Raw genomic sequence first — 23,277 nt, 5'->3', positions numbered from 1 at the left:
AAATCTATGCCCCCTAGTGACTGACCCCTCCAACCTGGTAAAGAGTGCCTGCCCATCCACTCTATCCATGCCTCTCATAATCTTGTAGTCAACAATCAGGTTGCCCCGAACCTTCGTCTTTCTAATGAAAACAGTCCAAGTCTATTTAGCCTCTCTGCATAAATAATACCCTCCAGACCAGGGCACATCCTAGTAAACCTCCTCTGCACCCTCTCCAAAGCCTCCACATCCTTCTGGTAGTGTGGCGGCCAGAATTGTGCACAATATTCCAAGTGCGGCCTTACCAAGGTTCTATTCAACTGTAGCATGACTTGCCAGTTTTTATATTCGATACCCCGTCCAATGAAGGCAAGCATTCCACATGCTTTCTTGATTACCTTGTCCACTTGTGTTGCCACTTTCAAAAATCTGTGGATCTGTACACCCACATCTTTCTGACTTTCTATATTTCTAAGAGTTTTACCATTTGTTGTATATTTACCCTCTATGTTAGACCTACCGAAGTGCATTACCTCATATTTGTCCGAATTAAACTCCATTTGCCATTTCTCTGCCCAAGTCCCCAACTTATTTATGTCCTGCAGTATCCTCTGACAATCCTCAACACTATCTGTCACTCCATCAACCTTGGTGTCATCCGCGAACTTACTAATCAGACCAGCTACATTTTCCACCAAATCTTTTATGTATACTACAAACAACAGAGGCCCCAGCACAGATCCCTATGGAACACCACAGGCGGAATTCTCCGCGAACCGGTGGGGTGGGCCACTCCGGAGCCGAGGAGTGGCGTGAACCACTCCGACGTCGGGCCGCACCAAAGGTGCGGAGGGGCTAGGCCAGCGGTGGAGTATTTGGCGGCACGCCAGTCGGCGCGGAAGGGCCTCCACCGGCTGGCGCGAGTTGGTGCATGAGCGGGAGTGCCAGTGTGTGCTGGCGTCATCCCAGCGCATGCGCAGGGAGGTTCTTTTCCGTACCGGCCATGGCGAAGGTTGACAGCGGCTGGTGCGGAGGGAAAGAGTGTCCTCATGGCACAGGCCCGCCCGTGGATTGGTGGGACCCGGTCGCGGGCCAGGCCACCGTGGGGGCACCCCCTGGGGCCATTTCCCCACGCGCTCCCCCCAAGGACTCTGCAGGCCGCCCCATGGAGCTATGTCCCGCCAGTAAGGACCTGTTCTGATTTATGCCAGCGGGAGCGGCTGAAAATGAGTGGCCACACGGCCCATCACGGGCCGGAGAATCGCCGGGGGGGGGGGGGCGCTGCCAACGGCCCCCAACCAGCGTGGCAAAGTTCCCGCCCCCGCCAAAACCCCAGCCTCGGAGAATTTGGCAGCCAGCAGGGGCGGGATTCACGCCGCCCCCCGGCGATTCTCCAACCCGGCGGAGGGGTCAGAGAATCCCGCCCCACATGTTACAACCTTCAATTCATAAAAACACCCTTCTACTGCTACCCTCTGCCTCCGGGACTGCACCAGTCTGTATCCATCTTACCACCTAATCTCTGATCCTGTGTGACTTCACCTTTGGACCCAGCACCTTTTCAAACAGCCGGATCAACTTTACTTGTAACGGTGAAAGGTTTGTGCATGTACCCCCCCCCCCCCCCCCAACATCTCTCTGACCCTAGACTCCCTTTAAGTTAGTCCCATTTAATTTATATTGACTGCCAACTTCCAAATGCATCATTTCATGCTTGCCTGCATTAAATTTCACCTGTCACGCATCTGCCCATTTTACCCATCTGCCTATATCCTCTGGAAATCTGCTACTTCCCTCCTCACTGCTTCCAACGTTTCCAAGCTTTGTTTCGTCGACAAACTTTGCATATATACGCCTTGTACCTAGATCTTTGAGCACTACCTACCATGCAGATATCTCATATATCCAGTTTAATCCTTTCCAATTTCCCTATCCCTGCCCCTTCCTTTACAATAACATTGGCAGTATACAATCCTCTTTTGAAGGCAGATGTAAAGCAATTATATATATATATAGATACATAGATACATAGAAGATAGGAGCAGGAGGAGGCCTTTTGGCACTTCGAGCCTGCTCCGCCATTCATCACGATCATGGCTGATCATCCAGCCCAATAGCCTAATCCTGCTGTCTCCCCATAGCCTTTGATCCCATCCTCCCTATATCCATCCCCATATACTCCCATGTGTATTTCTAGGTTGTACAAAATGGTGTAAGGAAGTAAAATAATGATAGGGTGAGTTTACTTCTCTTCTAAATCTTAAGAGTTAAAATAAATTAATTTGATCAATTTTGGGAGAGAGCATTTCTAAAGAGGCTTGGTGAGACAATGGAGAGATCAAAGGGAAGAGTGTATTTAAGGAGTCATGGAAACCTATGTGAGGAGGAGCTGTTTAGATCTCCTATCAGACAGCAGGAATAGTTGGTCAGAATTCACAGAGAATGGTGTGAACAATGCCATACCTGACAAATCAACTGCTGTCAACCTCAGAGGGCACCCCCCAGAGAAAACAAAGCCACTGTGTGGTTAAACAAATACTGGAATCCTATAGATCTAAAAATCTACAAGGAGCTGTTGAACACAAAAGGGGAAGGTTTTTAATTTTAGCTTGAAAGGTGGCTAGGTTAAAATATTTTGGGGGTTAAAATATTTTGAAATTCGTCTACCGTTTGACGCCATTTTTGATTTGAAGTGATTTTCTTGTTTTATTTCTCAATAAACATTCACTTTAATATAAATTCATCACAAGTAGTTGGGGACATCATTTCCAGATTATAGTACTTTGCCCCATACTATACATATTGCAAAAAACAAAATTATTTGGCAGCTGTTTCATGTTTCCCATCTGGGATTTTGGGCAATCGGCATGTGCCACCTGCCATGTCATAACATCCCGAAATGCTTTCCCACTGAAACTGGCTCCTCTTGCATTACTTACCTCCCTAGAACTGGATCCAGCATAGCTTCTTCCCTTGTTGGACTCTTAATGTAAGAATTTGATCAAAAAAGCTTTCCTGCACACATTTCAAGGATTCCTTCCCCTCCTTGGACTTCCAGTTTCTCCCTCAGCCTATGCTAGGATAACCCATGTCCCAATAATCACTGTTCTAATGTTTTTACCTCTTTCAATAATTTGCGTGCGAATTATCTCCATCTTCTCTCTCTCAGTATTTGGTGGTCCACTGTGGAGACCCAGCAGGGTAACAGCTCCTCTTTGGTTTATTAATCATAGAATCATATAATTTACAGTGCAGAAGGAGGCCATTCGGCCCATCGAGTCTGCACCAGCTCTTGGAAAGAGCACCCCACCCAAGGTCAACATCTCCACCCTATCCTATAACCCAGTAACCCCACCCAACACTAAGGGCAATTTTGTACACTAAGGGCAATTTATCATGGCCAATCCACCTAACCTGCACATCTTTGGACTATGGGAGGAAACCGGAGCACCCGGAGGAAACCCACGCACACACGGGGAGGATGTGAAGACTCCGCACAGACAGTGACCCAAGTAGGAATTGAACTTGGGACCCTGGAGCTGTGAAGCGATTGTGCTATCCACAATGCTACCATGCTGCGTAGATCACGTCTTTGAACCTTTATCAATTCTGCCTCTGATCCTATCCATGTCTTTTTGCTCTCTAACTTATTTCTCCTGAGTACATTGACCTTTGTTCGAGCCAAAACGTAATTGTTGTCATTGCTGTATCATGATCTCGAATTGACACTTGAATATGTCCAACTAATGGAAGGCAGCAATCATCAATGCCAGGGGATTTTGAACTACCTACATTGCTGAAATATTAGTACACAAATCAGCAGCAGTTGTGATTAAACTTTATGATGCTGTGGCCAGAGTGTGTCCTGAATACTATGTCCAGCTCTGAATGCTGAGAAACAGAATCTAAGGACAGGAGGCACCGTATATTCACAAGGTTGATTTCAAACATTCCCAGAAAAAAACACTTCAAGAAACTTGGACTTTTCAGCTTAGAAAGTGTCAGAGAAGTGAACATATTAAAGCATATAAGATTTTTAAGGACATAAAGTGAAGCAGGAATATTACTTGAAATCAAAATATAGGAGGAGAGCTAGAGTACAGTGATTTAAAGATGAAGCATGATTTAACACTGATAGTAGAACATTTCTCTTCATACAAAGAGTAAACAACATGTGCAACAACAAAAACCTTGCAGAACAAGTTCTGGAGGTGAAAATCCTGAAGTCATATCAGGAACAATTGAATACTACAAAGGAAGGATATTACCATCTGTCCAGCTGGATTTGTAAATGACCTTTCCCTTCAGTAATCATCTATGATTTTATGAATCAGCTCCAGAGCAGGTTAAGCAGGAATCATTTTCAGTGTAAAGTACCTGGGACCAGGTCGCAGAGTGAATTTGCTAGAGAATAAGTTACAAGAAGGTTTACCATGCAACCTGCGGTATAGATGTTATTCAGGAATGGATTGCAGGACAACCTTACCAAGGGGGGCAAGTTAAAAAGTGGGTTCCCAGGGGAATTAGTTATAGGACAGCCTCACAACAAAGATGGCAAACAAAACTGCTTAGATTCCAAGATAAAATATGAATTTCTGTAGTCAGACAACAGATGGAAAAAAAAGACAAGTTAACAATTCAGACACAGAGAGACTTTGTCAAACCTCAAGTTGTGGGAACAGCTTCCGCTACTCCAGTCTATTTTTCCAGATATCTATTGTGCATTTCCAAAACTGTGTTTTTTTCATTTCTTAATGCAGGCAGTAATCAGCTTGGCTTGCTTCAGCAGAGTATAAAACATCCAGTCCAAACGTGATTTATTGCCTGGAAATTCAATCGAGTGACTGAAAACTGCAGTTACCCATGTGCCATGAAATTGTAAAGGACCATTTGTATGAAAACTAAATCTGACTTCAAATAAATTAATCCGTGGTGCCACCGACTTAATTACACACTCTTCTTGACTCAAAGTCATTCTAGTCAACATAAATAAAATCTAGTCTTAAATAACATTTTTCAATTCAACGCTGCAAGTTCACTTCAAGTTAACCTGGTGAAGTATTAGAGGATTCGTTAAAGTACTATTGAAGTATTATTTGATCCTTTAGTTCATGAAAGATCAAGAAATTAATTCCTTACCTTCGGCAGGATGGATACTGAAGCAAATATTCCGCAGGTTCACCCGCCTTTGAAGCTAAATCTCTGTTCTGTTCTTCGAAATATAAGGGAGGACCTGTGAATACTATCAGAACATTCTAACGTCACTTCGCTCAGGACTAACGCGTGTACATAATGTCGTTTCTAATTTCACATCTTATTGCTAACATTACAACATCAACGGTCACATCTATAACACAGCGAACCACGAACACCCGTGGAGCCCTCCGCCAAAATCACGTCTAACTCCTAGAATCGCATCTGTCAAACACTGGCAACTTCTGCGATGGTTACAGGCACAGGCTGAGAGAGCAGAGGATGTGCCGCCTCTCACTATCTCTCCCAGCCCCTGCTCCAACACAAGCAGCCACAGCCTGTAGGGGGGAGTAATAGGGATGCTACGTCACACAGGCTGTACCATTGGAAGTGTCAGAAAAAAGGAAAAAGGCAACTACCGAAAGAAAAGGAAAGAAAAATGTAGAATAGAGAAAGAGAGGAGAAAAAAGGGCGAAGATACGTGAGAGAGCAGAAAGAAAGGAGGGGAATGGATGGAGGGGGAAAGTTCCTGAAGAAAAGATAGGAAGGAAGAAAGATGGGAGCAGTCAGGGAGACAGGGATGGACAAGAGAGAGAACATATGAACATTATTCCGATCCCTGACCAGACCCAAACAGTGGCTAGGATGCTGGACAGAAACCCCAATATTTTGTTTTAATTTTGTAAGACTGTGAGGGAAGGATACCTCACACCAGGAGTGAATTCACACAAAATAGGGATATGGTACATGAAAACAAACTTTACTAACGCAATCTTCAAATATTTTTAACATCACCCAAGAAAATTACTCACAACTACCCCTTCAACCAGTGTTTTTAACATCATGATTAGCACAGTTAATAATAATAATAATAATGGCTTATTGCTACAAGTAGGCTTCAATTAAGTTACTGTGAAAAGCCTCTAGTCGCCACATTCCGGCGCCTGTTCGGGGAGGCTGGTACGAGAATTGAACCCGCGCTGCTGGCATTGTTCTGCATTACAAGCCAGCAGTTTAGCCCACTGTGCTAAACTAGCCCCTCCACTGTGGTAAACCAGTTGCTTCACAGCTCCAGGGTCCCAGGTTCAATTCCCGGCTTGGGGCACTATCTGTGCAGAGTCTGCACGTTCTCCCCGTGTCTGAATGGGTTTACTCCGGGTGCTCCGGTTTCCTCTCACAGTCCAAAGATGTGCTGGGTTAGGTGGATTGGCCATGCTAAATTGCCCTTAGTTAGGTGGGGTTACTGGGTTACGGGGATAAGATGGAGGTGTGGGCTTAAGTGGGGTGCTCTTTCCATGAGCCGGTGCAGACTCGATGGGCCGAATGGCCTCTTTCTGCACTGTAAATTCTATGTCTATGTTCTATATTTTTCAAACGTTTTTTCCGGCAACCCATGTTTACAGAATGGCCAACTCTTGCGATCCATACCGCATTCACAAAAGATTCTCCATAGTTACTTTTAAAAACTATATCACACTCATTGATGGCAGGTCTGTATTATTAAATGTAAATTTGTAAATTGAGCTGTTTCACCTTAAACGATAGCTCCACACTGACACCATGCTCAAGGGTGTAATTTAGGATTATTTAATATCTTCACACACATTGGGGAATTAATTGCAAGCACTCGAAAGATTAACAGACTCAGTATTGCACAGTTTTAACAATGTCATGCTCACTCGTTCAAAACCTAAGACAACCTCGGATAGGAAATTAAACTCAAAACCTCTGGAGACATGAGTGTAGTTCATCCACCAGCTAATGTCATCCTTGGCGAACAGTTGAAGTTCCGATAAAGGTAGATGCAAAGTCTTTGCGGCACAGGAACCAATTCAGCTAATGGAGTCCATGTAGCCAGAGGGCAGAGACGGTTGCTTGGGGACGGTTACCTGGGAAGATTGGGTGGATAGAGGTGGGGGAAGTGATGAAGAACAAATGCCCCGGTGTGGAGAGGGAATTCGGAAGTGGAAGGAGTGGACATAGGGGCTTGTAGGAGTGGAGGAGGCTGCTTGTCCGGGTTAACTGAGAGAATGATAAAGCCTCACGGGGTTTGTTAGTGACACTCTGAACTCAAGAAATAAAACAGATCCTGAGCTGAATACAATAGCAGGAAATACCATCCAAAGAGAACTTTACAGGTCTCTGACTGCAAACTGTCCAACTACACTGTGGCCCAGAGAGGCAAGGCAGACCATGGCCCCGGCTTCCACCTCCGTCTCATGTGGTCGTAGATTGGACTGCAGTGAGAATTTACCTGGAGAGAAAACGGCAAAAAAATGGTCATCATTGGGGATCATTTTTGGTGACGTTTTGGTGACCCATTCTACACCATTCCATGACCCACTTTAAAAATCACTGCCTTAAGTGATGGCAATCAATACATTGGAACAATAACCCTTAACTGCTATCTTTATTCCCACTCAAACAACAAAAAACATCTCAGCTCTCTATCCACTTTCAAATACAGATAGCAGTCAAGAATACTTGCTGTACAGAGATGCCTGGATACTCTACTTTGAGAAGGGAAGATATTTCGACACTGCTTTAATGAAAATACACAAAGCCTGTCAGAACCATGCAGAAACTCTGGTTGTATTTCTTCAGAAGCTATTTCGCAGCTTGTTTCAGCTCATCTTCCAATCACACAATTCTAAACCGCTTGGAATGAAACAGACATATCTTTAACTGAACTGCAGTGAAAGAAGATGCTTGGTTTCTGTTCACATCTCAATCAAAAACTCAATGAAAACGGTCTGCAAAATGCTTGATACCTTATCTACTCCCATTAATTACAAAACCCTACCAAGCTGAAATATAATTAACTAGACAGAGAACTCCCTTAATCCAAACAAAATGTCTTTACCCCCAACTTTTATGATGCATTAATTGCACCCCTGGCTCTCAAAACCTTTCATTGAATTTACAGTGCAGAAGGAGAAGGACATTTGGCCCATCGAGTCAGCACCAACCCTTGGAAAGAGCACCCTACTTAAGCCCACACTTCCACCCTATCCCAGTAACCCCATCTAGCCTTTTGGACACTAAGGGGCAAGTCATCACAGAATTTGGAGCAGGAGTAGGCCATTCTGCCATTCAAGCCAACTCTGCCATTTAATAAGATTATAGCTGATCTTATCATGGTCCCGGGTCCACATGCCTCCAACCCCCAATAATCTTTAACTCATTTATTTAGATTTAGATTTTAGAACAGTACAGCACAGAACAGGCCCTTCGGCCCTCGATGTTGTGCCGAGCAATGATCACCCTACTCCCCCCTTAACCTTACTTTTTAGGACACTACGGGCAATTTAGCATGGCCAATCCACCTAACCCGCACATGTTTGGACTGTGGGAGGAAACCGGAGCACCCGGAGGAAACCCACGCACACATGGGGAGGACGTGCAGACTCCGCACAGACAGTGACCCAGCCGGGAACCGAACCTGGGACCCTGGAGCTGTGAAGCATTGATGCTAACCACTATGCTACCATGCTGCCCCTCATCAAGAATCTGTTAACCACTGCCTTAAAAAACATTCAATGGCCCTGCATCTGTTGTTCCCTCCAAAGACTCATGGCAGTCTGAGAGAAAAACATTTTTCCTCAGCTATCCTAATTGGGAGACTTCATATTTTTAAATGGTGTCCCCTAGTTCTAGTCTCTCCCACAAGAAGATCTGGCCCCTGTCTCATCCCGTTAGGGTCTTGTATGTTTCAGCAAGATCACTTCCTATTCTTCTGAACACCAATGGACAAGCCCAGCCTGTCCAACATTTCCTCATTTAGATAACCGCCCCCATCCCAGGGATCAATTGAGTGAACCTTCTCTGAACTGGTTTAGACTCGTAGAATCACTACAGTGAAGAAGGAGGCCATTCGGCCCATCGGGTCTGCACCAACCCTCTGAAAGAGAACCTTATCTAGGCCACTTCCCCAGCACTATCCCCATAATCCCCCCATAACCTTTGGACACTCATGGCAAATCCACCTAACCTGCACATCTTTGGACTGCGGTAGGAAACTGAGGCATCCAGCGGAAACCCATGGAGATACGGGAAGAACATGCAAACTGCACAGAGGCAGTCACCCAAGGCCAGAATTGAACCCGGATTCCTGGTGCTGTGAGGGAGCCGTGCTAACCACTGTGTCACCCTGCCACCCCATGGTTCAAATGCATTCATATCCTTTCTTAAATAAGGAGAACAAAACTGTACACATTACTCGGGATGTCGTTGCACCGTATATAACTACAGCCAAACATTCCTACTTATATACTCCATCCCCCTTGTAATAAAGCTCAACACTCCATTTGCCTTCTTAATCACTTGCTGTATCTATGTACTAACTTCTGCTGATTTAGGTGTCAGGATTCCCAGATCCTTAATGAGAATGAAGAAAAGATATAGAAAGGAAGAAAAGTCAGAAGTGGAAAGAAAAACCTGACTGAAACTACAGAGGAAGCAAAATTCAACTGCAAGATCAAAGAGCTGGAAAATAGAAAAGGGACAGACAGGGGAAAGGGGCAGGATGAAAAACAGACATAGAAAAAGAAAGAGGAACAAGTGGTAGGAGGGGAGAAATATGATTAGAAAGAACAAGAAGAATTAAGCCAGAGTGAAAAAGGCTGATAAAGAGGCAAAGACGTCAAATTTGTTTAGACCTGAAAAGGGGTGTGGGAATCATGATGTTGCTTCCTCTGCAGGCATCATTCTTGCCTGCTGCATAAATGTTCATGGCCACACTCACCTTCTCAGCCACTGGCAGTGCCATCCTGTCATTGCTCTGAAGTCACAGTTTTTGTTGAAGCAGATGGCAGAGAGCAGTGATGACTTAGTTAGTGAAACACTAACACACATTCTCTCAGGTTCAAGTAGGAGAATGCCTCCCTGCACATCCTGAGTGGCCTCCCTATTCCCTCTCCATCTTCCAGCAGCCTGTCCTCCTCTGTGTTGCCTCTGATTATTCTCCCTCTTCCCTCTCTATCATCCAGCAGCGTGTCCTGTTCTGTGTTGCCTCTGCCCATTCTCCCTGTCATGTTGTGTCAAGGGGAATACATACGCCTCCACCCATGCCTGGGAGCAAGTATGACGTGGAGATGCCAGCGTTGGACTGGGATGAGCACAGTAAGAAGTCTTACAACACCAGGTTAAAGTCCAATAGGTTTGTTTCAAACACTAGCTTTCGGAGCACTGCTCCTTCACTGATTCGCCTGAGGAAGGAACAGTGCTCCGAAAGCTAGTATTTGAAACAAAACTGTTGGACTTTAACCTGGTGTTGTAAGACTTCCCACTGGGAGCAGGTAGTCTGAGTAGAAAGCTTGAAGTCAGGACAAGGTCCCTCAGTATGTGTCACAAAACTGCCTGCATACTTTAACAATGTTTAAAGGACTCTAGAAACCCCCCAAACACTTTTACAATCGCGGCAGGAGACAGTAAAAATCAATCAGAAACTAGCCTGGAAATAGTTGATGATCCCTTTAGATAACACTGGTGGCCAGGGTGTCCTTTCAGCTCATGAATGTGTGCTTGATGGTGTGAAGTTAAGAGAAGGTGTAAACCATAGTGTGGAACTCTGAAATGACAGTGCTAACAACAAATCAGTGTGCCATGCTGATTAACTTCAATGCCCTCTTTGTATACCTCTGACTGATCTCACTTGCACACACTCACACCCTTGCCTCAATGTTCCTCAGTCCACAAGTGTACATAGGTGCCGTGAACGCCATTCAGGGGACCAAATGGCACCTCTGGCGCTGAAAAAATAAACACTGCAAGTCTGAATTCTACAGCAAAGGAGAGCATCAGAGAGGAAGAAAGGATGGAGAAACTGAGGAGATGTAGAGAGACAAAAATAAAACAAAAAGGGAGCAAAAGGCAAGAAAGAGAGAAGAGACACTCGAGAAGAAACAATGTTGTTCTAATCTATTTGGAACAGATTGCCGAGTCTGGTGACTTTTTTGTACTCACTTCTGTTTGACACCAGGCTCTTCCCTCATTATTGTCTCTGTGATATACATTTGAATGCAGATTCAGGATCACAGAATTGTTATGACGCAGAAGGAGGCCATTTGGCCCATCGTGTCTGCACCAGCTCTCCAAGTGAGTCATGACTTAGTGCCATTCCCCTGCCTTTTCCCTGAACCCCTGCACAGTGTTTTTATTCAACTAATCATTTGGTGCCCTCTTGAATGCCTCGATTGTACCTGCCTCCACAACACTCCAGGCAGAGCATTCCAGATCTGAACCACTCACTGTGTGAAAAAGATTTTTCTTACATCACAGTTGCTTCATTTCCAAATCACTTCAAAACTGTTGTTTCTCGTTCTTGATCCATTTACGAGCAGGAACAATTTCTCCCTATCTACTCTGTCTAGCTCTCTCGTGATTTTGAACATCTCTATCAAAACTCCTGAGAAATTCTGAGGATTTTTATCTCTCAATCAGTGTGAGGTCACCTCAGCTGGGCAATAACCTTTTACCTACAAACGTTGTGGAGTTATGGTGATGATGGATTGATTATTTTTGGTTGTTGTGCACGTGTGTAACTTCTGAATAAGATCGTGAGACAGATCCTTCCAGCTGGAAATACCTACATTGACATCCTGTGTGAGGCCACCATTCTTCACAGTGCCAACTCCACCACTCTCCTGGCCAGCATCCCTTCTATTCTCCTCTGTAAACCTGACCTCATGCAAATCTCTGCTACCTGAATCCTAACTCCCGCAAAGTTTTGTTCAACCATCAGTCCTGTTGACCTATGTTGGTTCCTGGCCCACCAAAGGTTTATCATTCTCATCCTTCTTTTTGAGTTCTTCCATTACTTTTTCCCTTCCCAACTCTATCGCATCCTCCAACCCTTCAGCCTCCCCAAAAATCCGTGTTCCTCCAATGCTGACTCATGCCATTTGCTCCAAAATGGCTGCCGTGCCTTCAGATGTACAGACCCAAAGCTCCTGAGTTTTCTCCCTGCATTTCTACATCTATTCCTTTCTTTAAGGGTCTCCTTAATGTCTGCCTCTTTGGCTAAGCCTTTGGCCAAATCTCTTACTGTCTTTTCAAATAGCGTGGAGTCAATTCTTTATCTGATTACACTCCTATCAAATGCCTCAGGTAGTTTTACAATGTTAAAGGCTCCATATCAATGTGAGCTGTTGTCACCATTGTGAGACTATTGACCATTGTCCACCTTTGCTTCGGTGGCCCAGAAGCTAATATCGGTCAGTATAGTCACTGATTTGCAACCATTTGGGATATAAGATTTCGGACTCAACCCTGGTCAGCGCTGAGTGAACAAATATCGGTTAGGTGGCATAGGAGGTGATACCTTTGCTCTCAGTGACATGAGGGGGGAATGATTTGGCGAGGGTTCGTACCTCTGTGATGCTAACTAAAAAGGGTACATGTGAATGTTTGCATCAAGATGGAAATTAGCTTAAATGTTATAGTAGAAGGATTGGACAAGTCATTGACTCAACTCAAATATGAAAATCTAACCATTTGGCCAAGGGATGAGTTACTCAATTATACAAATGCACAAGAGGAACCTTAGCGCCTATATATACTGAGAAAAAGGAGCACAAAATGGAAGCAGGAAAGGTCTTGTTTGTGAAGGTGCATATTTTTCATTTTATGAAAACAAAATCATTTGATTGGTCACACTTTAAAATGTACAACATCACCAGTTCGTGTCAGTTTATTTGAGCTTTAAAAATTATTTTAATGCTGAACAGTTCAACTTTGACTTTCCACAGTTTTGCCAGCATTATATCGAAGCTGAGTAAATTAACTATACTTAGCCACCCATCTAAAAGTGAATTAAGTTGATACCATTTAAAGAATGCTGCAACAGATACATTGGGAGAACGTTGTTTGCTGGTTGTTCAGGTTGAACAATCAGTTAAGTAGCTTATTCAGAGAAGGCCAGCAGGTGATGCTGTGGAGCAAAGGATCGGTCTGGAGATGCAACAGCAGGTTAACTAAAACTGTGTTCCAATGTTGTTGATTGTTGACGACATCAAAATAAATGGTTCTGAAACACACAAGCATCATTACGCAATTGTTATGTTGTGGATCAGCAATTCAGAGGTGTGGATGAATAATATAGAGAATATCCCTCCATCCAAAATTGGTGGTTGTAGAACGTGAATGCAGTTTTTAAAAAAAGATCTGGAAATCGAAGGAGACTTCCAGCTGCCAGATTATTGCTAAATTCCGGGATTTTATGCTTCCCGCAGAGAGCAGACACGGAGGTGGAAGGGGGTGGCGGGGTGGTATAAAACTGGGCAGGATAGCAGTGGCTGCAATACCTGTTGTCTTCCTATTTCCGCTGGTATTTTATCCAACTGGAAGACTCCACTGTCCTGACAATCCACCACTCTGCCCCCTCCCCTCAATATGAACCTGGCCATCCACCACCCCACCTTCCTTTATGCCATGCCTCTTTGATGGTTGCCAGTTTGGGGTCTGTTGCAGTGCCAGAAGTGGCCACTGCTCTCAGTGGCATTGCTGGCACTAAAGAGCTACGAGCACTCTGATTGAATGCCACATCGTGGAGGCGGGACACACTGCCTCGGGTGGCCAGAAGTCATAACCTCAGCCAACGAAATGCCAGAACCACCTCCAGTTCCAGTGTGGCTGCCAGAGTCAGTGGAGAGGGGCCACTGTCAACCTTCTGGCTGGTAGGTGGGACCACTGCCTCCATGTTAAAACCCCTGGGGGATAGCCTCTGCCATGCACGCTTCCCAGCGAGTGTGCGCGACAGCTACACAATGGGGCAGTCCTGAGGACCACCCCAGGATGACCATCTTGGGGGATAAGCTGAGGAGCTGGCTAATGACGCGAGTGCGGAGGCCGGTGACCGATATGGAGACCCAATACAACAAGGCCCATGCATCCACCTGGGCCGTCATTGAGTGATGCATAGGACTCCTCAAAATGCCGTTCTGATGCCGCGGCCTCTCTGGTGCTGCATTGCAGTACACCACCCAGAGGGTAGCCCGCTTTGCGGTGGTCTGCTGTGCCCTCCACAACCTGGCACAGCACCGAGGCAACATGCTGGAGGTGGAGGGGGAGAAACAGGTGACCACCTCTGAGGAGGGGGTTGAGGACGGCGCCAGATATGCCGAAGTCCCGCTGCTGTCATGCCTGTCCCATCGGCGGGAATCAAATACACCTACCTTACCAGTGGGACCAGATGGCGCGGGCGGGCTCTGGTGTCCTGGGGGGTGGCTGCCAAAGACAGTGGAGAGGGGCCACTGTCAACCTTCTGGCTGGTAGGTGGGACCACTGCCTCCATGTTAAAACCCCTGGGGGATAGCCTCTGCCATGCACGCTTCGCCATAGACTATTCGCCATAGTCTTCACGATGGCAGACGCAGAACTATGGCGAATGCGGAAGGAAAAGAGTGCCCCACGGCACAGGCCCGCCCGCCGATCGGTGGGCCCCGATCGCGGGCCAGGCCACCGTGGGGGCACCCCCCGGGGCCAGATCTCCCCGCGCCCCCCCCCAGAACACCAGAGCCCGCCCGCAAGCGCGGGGATGTCATCAGCAGCCACTGACGCTCCGGCGCATGCGTGGACTTCCGCCAGCCAGCGAAGTCCCTTTGGCCCGGCTGGTGTGGCGCCAAAGGCCGTTCCCGCCGGACGGAGGGGCGCCAACTACTCCGGGCGGCCCGACGCCGGAGTGGTTCATGCCACTCCATCCCGCCGGGACCCCCCGCCCCGCCGGGTAGGGGAGAATCCCGGCCCAGGTTTAACTTCACTACTGAGCACAGTCACCATGTTGAAATCACCAAATGATCTGGCTGGCTTCAGCTCCAACACTAAAATGAAACCAAACAACAGACACACCCAAGCTTTTCCGCAAAGCAAAACTAAAAAGCAGAGCCAGAGCTCAACTCCACCCACACTCTGACATCCCTGCAATCACTTGAGCAGACAAACATTTCTTAAAGTGATATTCCCATGACAATCCTCATCGCCATCAAAGCACTGCCCTCAGAGGAGACATGCCGCTCCTCCATCTCCTCCTCAGGCAGTTACTTCCTCTGTTGCAGTTCCAGGTTGCGCAGGACACAGAAGGTGTCGACCATGCACGGCACCTTCTGCGGGTTATATTGCAAGGATCCACTATACCATTGTCGGGCCGGAACCCCATCTTCAGCATCTCAAATGTCTGCTTCAAAATATGAGTTGCCGCATAAGCCTCGTTTTATCTTGTCTCTGCTGCACTCTGTGGTCTCCGCACCGGCGTTATCAGTTACAATCTGAGTGGTTAGCTCTTCTCCCCGAGGCGAGAACCCTGAACACCCTGGACTGGTGCACACAGCTGGAGGATGTGTTTGGTATGGTCGCAGACCAGTTGAATGTTCCGCTAATGGAAGCCCTTGCGGTTCACATAGTTTTTATAAGATATTTTTATTCTCCTTTTTCACATTTTCTCCCAAATTTACACCCAACAGTAAACAATAATCAGCAATGAATGCAATGTCAATCCCCATATCAATAACATCGATCCCACCCTCCCACCAAACCCCCAAACATTAGTCCACATGTTAACATAAATAAATGACAAAAAGGAATCAGGAATTACCCATAGTCACCATTAACACATACAGTCCCCCCCCCCCCCCAACCTTCCCAGCCCACTCCCCAATAATGTTCGATGCAATCCAATTCTTGAAAGTGCAGAATGAATAATGCCCATGAATTGTAGAACCCCCCTATCCATCCCCTCAGCTCAAATTTGACCTTCTCAAGAGTGAAGAATTCCAGCAGTTCCCCCCGCCAAGCCAGGGCACAGGGTGGAGAGGTTGATCTCCACCCTAACAGGATCCGCCTTCAGGCGATCAACGAGGCGAAGGCTACAACATCTGCTTCCGCACCCGTTTGCGGTTCACATCAAGTTGACCACTTGATGCCATGGCGCTCTGAGTGCCACCTGAATGCCATCAATTGCATGTGTGGAAACCCTGAGGTCTGCGCAAATCTGAGTGCTCTTGCTTCCTTTCTCATCTGATCCTGGTCAAAATGCACAGAGTTGTGTACCCTCATAAAGACTGCGTCCATCACCTCCTGGGTCCACTTGTGTGCGGAGACTTGCAAAATTCCACAGAGATAACCTGTGGAGTCCTGGAAGGAGCCACTGGGGTAAATATTGAGCACAACTGTAATTCTCAGTGACACTGGTAGTGGCTATCCTCCACGTCCCCATGGTGCCGAATCCTGCAGACGTAACTGAAGAGTTCCCTGGACATCTGCAGTCTTCAGCCACGCTGGTCCTATGACATCTGCAGGCATTCCACGCACCATCTGTAGACCCTGGATGTAGCAAAGGTTCTCTGGGGTTCTTCCTCTGCTTTTGCTCTTGGAACATTCTGCTCCTGCCTTGGCAAACCAGGTACCATCGTTGACGTCTTCTTCTTCTCTTCTCCTCTATAAGCAATATGGCAGACAGCAAGATCACTAGGTTCAATTTTCCTGACAGTCTCCTCACTGCAGTATGAAAGAGAGAGACTTGATCGTTAGCATGTGTCTCCTAAGGACAATTCTTTGCCCATTTATCATCAGCAGCTACCTATCAAACCCCATTGTCTCATGTTCCAGCCACAACATTAACACCCAGTCCTTTGTTTGCAGGCTGGTTGGGCAAGACACCATCCCACACCACATTACCAAGTGGTGACAGCTTAGACCATTTGACTACATCCTGAGTTCTCATCTCAGGTGCAGGAATTGTCCTCGCCTTCACTCCAAGGCCTTGTGCTCTGCTTGGACCATTGGGGACATTTGTCAATAGACACTTCAGCATAGACTGAAGGATTAGGCTGCTATCTTTGGGTAATGTGCCAGGGGATATTCAAGTTTTCCCCAATCAGTTAATGGTACAGCCACATCATTGCAGTCATTGAATTTGGAAGTCTATGCGCTAAGGGTTAAATGCAGATCATTGGCAATCTCACACATTAGTGCTGCACACATTAAGTGAGCACAATTGTGTGATTAGTCTGACTCTAAACATGTCAATTGAACTCAAGTCGAATGGCCTCAGCTGCAAAAGAGTACTCATAGAAACCTAGACCACTACAGTGCAGAAGGAGGCTATATGGCCCATCGAGTTGGCACCGACCCTCTGAAAGAGCACTCTACCTATCCCCACCCTATCCCCATAACCCAGTATCCTCACCTAACCTTTTGGACACTAAGGGGCAATCCACAAACCAGCACATCTTTTGGACTGTGAGAGAAAACCGGAGTACCCAGAGGAAATCCACGCAGACACGGAGAGAATGTACAAACTCCGCACAACAGTGACCCAAGGCTGGAATTGAACACAGGTCCCTGGTGCTGTGAGGCTGCAGTGCTAACCACTGTGGCACCGTGCCAGCCACATCTTTCACATGTTTTTCCATTTTCCTTGCCTTTGACTTCATCTCACATCCACAACTGCGCGGAACCTTAAGTCTGTACTGACTCCCCCCCACCCTCCACTGCACTGAGGTTCCTGCCCCAGGGTTTCCTTCACTTCCCTTTCTTTAGCCCTTCATTGAGGCCCAGGCCCTGGCACCAGACAGTGTGCAGAGTCGCCTGGATGTTCCACTGTTTAGGTCCGATAATGATATAGAAATGTATTATGGTGACGTTGCCAATGTTGGTTAGGGGCAAGGGATGATCGCGTCATGCATTTACCCCACCGGGAAACACATCTTGGCCTCCTTGCGATATTTCCCAGTCATGCCGCCAAACACACACTTGCCTTGAACGCGAGCGGAAATGCCCAGCCGAAGTGTGGTGATGGGCACCTGTCTCGCCAACAAGAATGGTGGGATCTCACGCCAGATCCTGCACTTGGATCTTCATTCTATATGCACAGATAAGTTCCCCTTCCGTCTCCCCTGGCGTGCCGGCAGATGTTCATCCACTCGCTGTCAGCTGATGGGTATGAAGCTCCCAGTGCCATATTTAAATACCAGTTCTGCAACCTCATATTACTCTCTACAGCCCGCCTGTCTTCACCAGACCGTGCAGGGTGTCATCAGTCCAGAGGGAAAAGTCCAGCAGCCTCAAGAAGAAGGCAGCATCAATTTTTTACCCCTGGGGCCCTCGAGGCCCTTATTTGGGGAGTATGGATCCACTGGCATGTCCTCTATTCCAGGGATGGCTCAAAGAAGCACCCTGAACATACCTCTCTGGCCTGGCGAAGCCATTTCCCAGGAGGTGACGGGTGGCTGTCACCCACCCACAAAGCACAGCCCAGTGCAGGAAGTGGATAAATGATTTCATCTGCACTGCTAGGGCAAGATCTGTCTCAGATCCCTCCAGGATCAGGATGGCATCATGTACTCAAACAGCTACTCTTCACAGATCTCACCATTCCATTAACAGTGGGCCTACTCCCTCAACAATACTTTCTGAAAATCACCATCTCATCCGTCTTGTTGCTTGAACTCCAATCTCAGTCCCTTCTGGGTACGGTGCACCACACACAGGGAACATACATTTCACCCAACCTCTGCTCCTCTGAGCAAATGTCTTTCTTTGTCTCCATACAGGCTAAACCCGCACAATAACCGTGGGTTTCCTCCGGGTGCTCCGGTTTCCTCCCACAGTCCAAAGATGTGCGGGTTAGGTGGATTGGCCATGCTAAATTGCCGTAGTGTCCTAATAAATGTAAGGTTAAGGGGGGGGTTGTTGGGTTATGGGTATAGGGTGGATATGTGGGTTTGAGTAGGGTGATCATGGCTCGGCACAACATTGAGGGCCGAAGGGCCTGTTCTGTGCTGTACTGTTCTATGTTCTATGTTTAATACAAGGTGGGGGGGGGGGGGAACAGACTGGCGGCGGGGGCGGACAGCAGAGCCCATTGGCCTTACCAAGTTCCAGAGCTCGCCGGCGAGGACCGGGATCACTCCTGTGGCGACACAACGCTTGGCATCCTGCAACAGCCTCGTACTGACCTCAGCTCCATCACTTCAACAAATCCTGTAATTCAGGGTTTTTCAAACTCCAAGTTGTGATCTGCGGGTTGGTCACGGGCAGGTATCAGGAGTGTTTTGGAGCGATCAGTTTCGGCGTTCACCACGTGGGAGGAACGTCCAACGGCCGCGCACTGGCTTTTCAGAATGCCGGCCATGACCGGCTTCGAAGTTGAGAATGTCGCAGCGACTGGCCTTTAAATGCGAACGTTGATGTCTTCCCACCAGAAGTGGCAGCAGAGAGCAGGCCACGCTCCCGGCATAGACACTGATGTCACACGCCCTTTAGGTCCGGGCTTTGGTCGCAAAATTACGGAGGAAAGACTCCACGATTTTGTAGCTGCCAGCAAGCAGACAACAAAACTGTGTGAAGAACTGAAGATGGGTCATTTTGTAATAAAGGAAGAGAGGGCCATAGACACAAACAGGCCAGGATCGCACAATTGAATCTGCTGGAGAGAGCTTCTCAGGAGGGACCACGGCAGGACATAGCAATGCTGGTGTGAGTTGTATCGAGGGCCTCTGGTGAACAGCTCATCAAAAAGAAATTGAAATCGGGAACAAAGCAGTATAAAGATGATTTCTTGAGGAATGGCATTGTTAATTTGTCAATGCAAGTCAAGGTGCAGGCCCACGTGTGTTTTCTGCAGAGAAGTGCTGGAAAATGAAAGTTTAAAACCCTCAAAACTTCAAAAGCATTTGAAGACTAAGCATGATGAATTCAAGGACAAACATGTTAATTTTTTTGAAAGGATGCAGCGAGAACTGAAATTATTAGTTGAAGTCCTTCGCAGAAATGTAACTTGAATGACAAAGCAAGTCATATTGTGAGGACCAAGCAGGCTCACCTGTGGCATTAAAGGTTAGCGAAAATGAAGTGTTGCGAAGGTCAGCCGGAATGGGACTTGAAAGTTGGTCAGCGTGTGTCGTAACGGTCAGCCAGCACGGGTCATGGGGTCATGAAGGTCTGCCAGTGCGGGTCACGAAAGTCAGCTGGCGCGGATCGTGAAGGTTGGTCGGTTGGTGAGCAGCTGCTGCAGGTTGCGGATCAGGCTGGGCAGTGCTGCCGCGGGTGCTGGCTTTGGCCACAGAAATGGCAGGCTGGGGCAGCTGAGTAGCTGGCTGGGGCAGCTGAGTAGCTGGCTGGGGCAGCAGAGTAACTGGCTTCGGCAGCGCGGGAGCTGGGGGGCCGTGCGGCACAGGCCTGGGGGGGACTGTTGGTCGGGGGTCCACGATGGGGTCGCGGGGTCCGCGGGAAACGACGTGAGGCTGCGGAAGGAAACTTCCATAGTGGTAGCAGCCTCCACAGTAGTGTCTAAGTCCTGGGCCCTCTTTTCTAGCAGTCTTTGGCGCACATAGTTAGACCTAAGGCCCGCCACAAAAACGTCCCGCACAGTAAGCTCCCTATGTTCAGCCGCGGTAACGGCTTGATAATTACAGTCATTGGAAAGGTTGTTCAATTCCCTTACAAATTCGGCTAGCGTTTCTGTAGGCCGCTGACGGCGAGTCGTAAACACGTGGCGTGCATAAACCTCGTTAATGGGCCTAATGTACATTTTGTCCAATATTGCCAGCGCTGCGGTGTAAGAACCGGCCGGATTCAGCTGTGTGGAGATTCTGTGGCTTACCCTCGCGTGCAGTAGGCTGAGTTTTTGTTCCTCCGTTGTTCCGGCGGTGCTGGCTTCTGCCAGGTAGGCTTTAAGACATCTCAGCCAGTGGGAAAAAATTTCCTTAGCCTCTGCATCCTGTGGGTCGAGTTCTAGGCGTCCGGGCTTGAGGGCTGCTTCCATGATTTCTTCGACTGTTTCCTAAGTATATTAAATTGTTGGAACCAACAATTCTACGGACACGTGCTTGTAGGATTAGAATAGCGGTTTTAATATACTTACAATAGAGCCAGCCTGTTAGCCGTTGAACGTTCGGTGAACTGACCGGCTGACCCTGTGGCACTGATCTTTAGCTCCGGGGGAGGAGTCCTGGGCGGTGCCAAGGGAGAAGCCCCGTACAACTCTCAAGCGTTCCCAGAGTTGCTCCCCCTGGAGGTCAGGTAGTGCAACTGCATTTACAATATAGGCACATGTATATACAGGTTACAATCCGGTGTGAATCACATTCACCACAACGTGGTAACCGCGGCACAACATACAGAACTTGCTGTACGCGATGCCTTTGTTGCGGGCCTTAGATTGAATTATGTGCACCAGCGACTGCTGGAAAAGGGGGCCCTAAATCTTGAAGCGACTGCTGAACTGGCTACAACTATGGAGGTCTCCTTTCGCAGTCTCACCTCATTCCCCGTGGACCCTGCGACCCCGTCATGGGCCCCCGACCAGCGACTCCCCCAGGCCTGCACTGCGCGTCCGTCCTGCCACTTTTACGGCCAGAATCAGCACTCGCGGCAGCACTGCCCGGCCTGCAAAAGACCTGCAGCAGCTGCGGGCGAAAAGGACACTATGCCAGAGTGTGTCTGGCGAAGAAAGCCCCAGCCTCTAACCCTCCTATGGCTCAAAGCACTCGTTCCCTGAATTCACAGGCCCTCAGGCCCCGAAATGCTGCAGCCTGTATGCCGACTCCGCCCCCACCCGACAAAGTGGAGCTGAGTCCACAAAAGATCAGCCATGATCTCATTGAATGGCAGAGCAGGCTCGAGGGGCCAGATGGCCTACTCCTGCTCCTAGTTCTTATGTTCTTATGTTCTTATGTGCGACTCATCGGGGTGGCCATCTTGGCAATCCTCCTCCATGTGGCCGGCCATGTGCGACTCATGGGCGCAGCCATCTTGGCAATCCTCCTCCATGCGGCCGGCCATGTGCGACTCATGGGGGCGGCCTTCTTGGCAATCCTCCTCCATGCGGCCGGCCATGTGCGACTCATGGGGGGCGGCCTTCTTGGCAATCCTCCTCCATGCGGCCGGCCATGTGCGACTCATGCGGCGGCTTCTTTGGATCCATCCCCTTCAACTCTGAAACTCACCTCGATGACTACGAACTCAGAGGGCAGTCATCACGGGGCCACTCCAGCACTGCTGATCGAGTCCGCCGAACTCCCGCAACTCAGCGCAGTCACACTGGACCAATCGCACCCGAAGCATCTCCACAACTCGATGGCGATGGTCCAAATCAACGGGTACAGCACGCCGTGCCTTTTCGACTCCGGGAGCACTAAAAGCTTCGTACACCCAGATCTGGTAAGACACTGTTCGCTCCCCGTTTTCCCTGCGCGGCAAACTATCTCCCTCGCTTCGGGCTCCCACTCTGTCCAGATCCAAGGCGCACCGCCGCGATGCTCACAGTCCAAGACGCTAGCTATGCTAAATTCCAGCTCTACGTCCTGCCCGAACTCTGCGCCCCGCTCTTATTAGGCCTTGATTTCCAGTCTCAAGAGTCTGACACTCAGTTTCGGCGGACCCCTACCCCCACTCACTATCTGCAGCCTAACCACGTTGCGAATCTCCCCCCCTCCTCTCTTTGCCAATCTCACCCAGGACTGTAAACCCATAGCCACTCGCAGCAGGCGGTACAGCCTGCAGGATAGGGTGTTCATTTGATCGGAGGTCCGTAGACTTCTCAGTGAGGGGATCATAGAGGCCAGCAACAGCCCCTGGAGAGCTCAGGTGGTGGTCGTCAAGACCGGGGAAAAATTCCGCATGGACGTAGACTATAGTCAGACCATTAATAGGTTTACGCTCCTCGACGCGTACCCCCTCCCCAGGATTACAGACATGGTTAACCAGATCGCCCAGTATCGGATTTTTTCCACGGTGGATCTGAAGTCTGCATACCACCAGCTCCCAATCCGCCCGGAGGACCGCCACTACACGGCATTCGAGGCCGATGGCCACCTCTTCCATTTCCTCCGGGTTCCCTTCGGTGTCACAAATGGGGTTTCGGTGTTCCAACGAGCAATGGACCGAATGGTGGACCAGTACGGGCTGCGGGCCACGTTCCCGTACTTGGATAACGTTACCATCTGCGGTTATGACCAGCAGGACCACGACGCCAACCTCTACCGTTTTCTCTAGACGGCTCAGAAACTAAGTCTAACATATAACAAGGAGAAGTGCATCCCTTTCAAGAGCAGATCCAATACACGTCTGCTAAATCTTTGGAAAAACTGCTGTTCAATGTAAAATCCT

At 48.2% G+C, this 23,277-nt stretch overlaps 1 protein-coding gene across 3 annotated transcripts in view; it reads right to left on the bottom strand.

Annotated features, from left to right (window-relative positions):
* Window positions 1-5,482, bottom strand: part of npffr2a (neuropeptide FF receptor 2a) — a 192,191-nt gene extending 186,709 nt beyond the window's left edge. For all 3 annotated transcript variants that reach the window (XM_038804460.1, XM_038804461.1, XM_038804459.1), the window contains exon 1: window positions 5,119-5,482. The gene's annotated coding sequence lies outside the window, so the exon portion shown is untranslated. The remainder of the gene's footprint in view (window positions 1-5,118) is intronic.
* Window positions 5,483-23,277: the final 17,795 nt, after the last annotated feature.

This window comes from Scyliorhinus canicula, chromosome 8 (genome assembly GCF_902713615.1).
Source record: "Scyliorhinus canicula chromosome 8, sScyCan1.1, whole genome shotgun sequence".
In the NCBI taxonomy this organism is placed as follows: Eukaryota; Metazoa; Chordata; class Chondrichthyes; order Carcharhiniformes; family Scyliorhinidae; genus Scyliorhinus; species Scyliorhinus canicula.
This window is presented reverse-complemented; position numbering and strand designations above follow the sequence as displayed.